General features: G+C 42.7%; 1 long non-coding RNA gene across 1 annotated transcript; it reads left to right on the forward strand.

Annotated features, from left to right (window-relative positions):
* LOC121844372 lies at window positions 1–1,479 on the forward strand. The gene is made up of 2 exons (XR_006081966.1): window positions 1–197; window positions 1,265–1,479. It is a non-coding gene; the product is annotated as an uncharacterized LOC121844372 (long non-coding RNA).
* Window positions 1,480–5,129: the final 3,650 nt, after the last annotated feature.

The following is a 5,129-nucleotide window of genomic DNA, read 5'->3' on the forward strand; positions in this document are numbered from 1 at the left end:
ACACATGATCACATTGGTATTTTAACAGTGTTGTTGTAAGAGGTCCTCACAACTATAGAAACTATAGAAAGACGCGCATGTGTGTGTCCAGTGTGTGTGTGTCCTGTGTGTGTGTGTGTGTGTCCTGTGTGTGTGTGTGTGTGTCCTGTGTGTGTGTGTGTGTGTGTGTGTGTGTGTGTGTGTGTGTGTGAGTTCAGGTGTATCCCTCAATGACTGTGACGCGCATGTGTGTCCTGTGTGTGTGTCCAGTGTGTGTGTGTCCTGTGTGTGTGTCCAGTGTGTGTGTGTCCTGTGTGTGTGTGTCCTGTGTGTGTGTGTCCTGTGTGTGTGTGTCCAGTGTGTGTGTGTCCAGTGTGTGTGTGTCCAGTGTGTGTGTGTCCTGTGTGTGTGTGTCCTGTGTGTGTGTGTCCAGTGTGTGTGTGTCCTGTGTGTGTGTGTCCAGTGTGTGTGTGTCCTGTGTGTGTGTGTCCTGTGTGTGTGTGTCCAGTGTGTGTGTGTCCTGTGTGTGTGTGTCCTGTGTGTGTGTGTCCTGTGTGTGTGTGTCCTGTGTGTGTGTGTCCTGTGTGTGTGTGTCCTGTGTGTGTGTGTCCAGTGTGTGTGTGTCCTGTGTGTGTGTGTCCTGTGTGTGTGTGTCCTGTGTGTGTGTGTCCTGTGTGTGTGTGTCCTGTGTGTGTGTGTCCAGTGTGTGTGTGTCCTGTGTGTGTGTGTCCTGTGTGTGTGTGTCCAGTGTGTGTGTGTCCTGTGTGTGTGTGTCCTGTGTGTGTGTGTCCTGTGTGTGTGTGTCCTGTGTGTGTGTGTCCAGTGTGTGTGTGTCCTGTGTGTGTGTGTCCAGTGTGTGTGTGTCCTGTGTGTGTGTGTCTAGTGTGTGTGTGTGTCCAGTGTGTGTGTGTCCAGTGTGTGTGTGTCCAGTGTGTGTGTGTCCTGTGTGTGTGTGTCCAGTGTGTGTGTGTCCAGTGTGTGTGTGTCCTGTGTGTGTGTGTCCAGTGTGTGTGTGTCCAGTGTGTTTGTGTCCAGTGTGTGTGTGTCCTGTGTGTGTGTCCAGTGTGTGTGTGTCCTGTGTGTGTGTGTCCAGTGTGTGTGTGTCCTGTGTGTGTGTGTCCAGTGTGTGTGTGTCCTGTGTGTGTGTGTCCAGTGTGTGTGTGTCCTGTGTGTGTGTGTGTGTGTGTCCTGTGTGTGTGTGTGTGTGTCCTGTGTGTGTGTGTGTGTGTGTGTGTGTGTGTGTGTGTGTGTGTGTGTGTGTGTGTGTGTGTGTGTGTGAGTTCAGGTGTATCCCTCAATGACTGTCTGTCCTTCTGCTTACCGCTACAGTGTGGAACATGGTGGAGAGAACAGAATGAAACCTGGGCTTAGAAAATGTGAGTGTTGACTGCTGTGAAGAATATGACTAAGAATAAGTCTTAATTCAAGTTAAGTCAAAGTCAAAGACCAACATCATTACTTACTTGGTCATATTATATATCAGCTGTAGTTCTACAGAAGTAGACACACACACACACACACACACACACAGTCAGCATATAACTTTGTCCAAGTGGTGGTCAGAATGTTTGTCTTAACTAGCCTGATAAGTCAAACATGTCTGATATGAACATTGACATAAACCCTCTACATACTTGAGTTTCTCCAGTCTGCAGTGTGGATCCTCCAGTCCAGCAGAGAGCAGTCTGACTCCTGAGTCTCCTGGGTGATTGTAGCTCAGGTCCAGCTCTCTCAGGTGTGAGGGGTTTGACCTCAGAGCTGAGACCAGAGAAGCACAGCCTTCCTCTGTGACTAGACAGCCTGACAGCCTGTAAAGAGTCAAATCATATTAAAACCACACTGATATTCTTTGGTGGTGAAAATAGTGGCAGTATATTTTTTAACATATTCAGATATATCAGTGTCCTGAAACCTTCCATATCTATTCATAAAATAGTGTATCGTCATAAAAAAGACAAATGATCAAAGTATTGCCTGTAGATAGAAACATGTATAGTACAAATATTATAGTAGACTGACCAGACCAGTTTATAAAGCAGTTTCAAAAGACAGACAGTGAGGTATCAGTATACAGTCCACAAGATCTATTTAGACAGTGAGGTATCAGATTTAGATTGTATTGAGTATACAGTCCACACCATATCTATTTAGACAGTGAGGTATCAGATTTAGATTGTATTGAGTATACAGTCCACACCATATCTATTTAGACAGTGAGGTATCAGATTTAGATTGTATTGAGTATACAGTCCACACCATATCTATTTAGACAGTGAGGTATCAGATTTAGATTGTATTGAGTATACAGTCCACACCATATCTATTTAGACAGTGAGGTATCAGATTTAGATTGTATTGAGTATACAGTCCACACCATATCTATTTAGACAGTGAGGTATCAGATTTAGATTGTATTGAGTATTGTTACGTTCCCCAGATTATGTGTTGTAGTTTGTGTATTTGCATGTGTTTATTTCAGGAAATGGCTTCCTGAAATCCCTCACAGCTGATTGGTCGACTCCAGGGCTAATTGGAGAGCTGATTTCAAGACACAGCTGTCTCCAATTCCCCATTCCTTCAGAAGCTATATAAAAGCCAGTGTTCTGTTCAGGAGGGAGATCTCTTCATTTTGCTGGAGGTTTGCTGAGATTGATTGTGATAGAGGTTGATTTGGTTGGAAAGTGGTATACAGTCTTATTTGACATCCTTTTGTTTCTTAGTTTGTTTGAAATTGTTTAATATTCACCATATTTCTATTTAGACAGTGAGGTATCAGATTTAGCACCTACAGTCCATACCATTTTCGCTTCACGGAGAGTTTAGTTGTAGCAGGGTGTTGCGTTCCCTCTTCATAGAGGTAGACAAGATTTATATTAGATACACTGATTTGGTAAGTTCAGCCATCCTTCTAGTTTGTTTATTTTGTTTCATTTGTCCCAGGGGGAAGGGAAGCACCAGAGTGGTGCTAAATAGGTAAGTAAGACCTGGGCGGACCACCCCTTGTATTTGGTCAGGTGGTGCTAAATTAGGTAAGTAGTGGGGGCAGGTAAGATTGAGATTTACTTTCTTTGCTTTGGTTCCGTCCAGCCCCTTTTCCCCATATTACCGTGTCTATTTAAAGTACCACATTCTGCCTGTTGTCATTCTTAGCACCTACAGTCCATAATCACGGAGAGTTTAGTTGTATTGTTCCCTCTTTTGTAACAAGTATACAGTCCACACCATATCTATTTTGATTTAAGTGAAGCTAACATTTTAAAGTGGCTCATTTTAAATTTACTCCAACATTTTGGATATGAGATCGAATGTTTCTTATGAGGTGACAGTATATAATGTCACCTTTTATTTGAGGATATTTTAATACATTTCTGTTTCAACATTTAGAAAATGTATGGAGCCTATTTGATGTCATCAGTATTCTGACCAATCACAGTGTATTAAAGTAGTCAACAGAATTTGGTCCCATATTCATGGAACATAATGACTACATCAAGACTGTGATGCCATGATTGAGAATTGAATGAATCATGAATAATAATGAGTGAGAAAGTTACAGAGGCCACAACAAAACATGCTAACCTCTCACCATTACCAATAACAGATACTACAACAAAACATGCTAACCTCTCACCATTACCAATATTAATATTCACAAACTCTGATGCCTCAGTTTGTATGATGGCAATTTGTGTATACTCTAGAATGTTATGAAGAGTAATCAGATGAATTGCAAATAATTGCAAAGTCCCTCTTTGGCATGCAAATGAACTGAATCCCCCAAAACATTTCCACTGCATTTCAGCCCTGCCACAAAAGGACCAGCTGACATATCAGTGATTCTCTTGCTAACACAGGTGTGAGTGTTGACAAGGACAAGGCTGGAGATCACTCTGTCCTGCTGATTGAGTTTGAATAACAGACTGGAAGTTTCAAAAGGAGGGTGGTCCTTGGAATCACTGTTCTTCCTCTGTCAAACACGGTTACCAGCAAGGAAACACATGCCATCATCATTGCTTTGCACAAAAAGGGCTTCACAGGCAAGGATATTGCTGCCAGTAAGATTGCACCTAAATCAACCATTTATAGGATCACCAAGAACTTCAAGGAGAGTGGTTCAATTGTTGTGAAGAAGGCTTCAGGGTGCCCAAGAAAGTCCAGCAAACACCAGGAGGATGGCCTGGTGTCAAGAAGAGCAGCAAAGAAGCCACTTCTCTCCAGGAACAACATCAGGGACAGACTGATATTCTCCAAAATGTACAGGGATTGGACTGCTGAGGACTGGGGTAAAGTCATTTTCTCTGATGAATCCCCTTTCCGATTGTTTGGGGCATCCACAAAAAAGGCTTGTCCGGAGAAGACAAGGTGAGCGCTACCATCAGTCCTGTGTCATGCCAACAGTAAAGCATCCTGAGACCATTCATGTGTGGGGTTGCTTCTCAGGCAAGGGACTGGGCTCACTCACAATTTTGCATAAGAACACAGCCATGAATAAAGAATGGTACCAACACATCCTCCAAGAGCAACTTCTCCCAACCATCCAGGAACAGTTTGGTGATGAACAATGCCGTTTCCAGCATGATGGAGCACCTTGCCATAAGGAGAAAGTGATAACTAAGTGGCTCTGGGAACGAAACATCGATATTTTGGGTCCATGGCCAGGAAACTCCCAGACCTTAATCCCATTGAGAACTTGTGGTCAAACCTTAAGAGGCGGGTGGATAAACAAAAACCCACAAATTCTGACAAACTCCAAGCATTGATTATGGAAGAATGGGCTGCCATCAGTCAGGATGTGGCCCAGAAGTTAATTGACAGCATGCCAGGGCAAATAGACACTTTGCATCAACTTCATGTAATTATCAATAAAAGCCTTTGACACTTATGAAATGCTTGTAATTATACTTCAGGATTCCATTGTAACATCTGACAAAAATATCTAAAGACACTGAAGCAGCAAACTTTGTGGAAATTACTATTTGTGTCATTCTCAAAACTTTTGGCCACGACTGTATATGGATGAATACCTTTAAATAAAAGGTGACATTCTGTACTGTCACCTAATATGAAACATTATATCTCAAATCCAAAAGGCTGGAGCATAGTGACAAATTTAAAACTGTAAGCTTCACTGTCCAAACACATATGGTGTG

The sequence above is a fragment of the Oncorhynchus tshawytscha genome, unplaced genomic scaffold, assembly GCF_018296145.1.
Source record: "Oncorhynchus tshawytscha isolate Ot180627B unplaced genomic scaffold, Otsh_v2.0 Un_contig_1875_pilon_pilon, whole genome shotgun sequence".
NCBI classification, from domain to species: domain Eukaryota; kingdom Metazoa; phylum Chordata; class Actinopteri; order Salmoniformes; family Salmonidae; genus Oncorhynchus; species Oncorhynchus tshawytscha.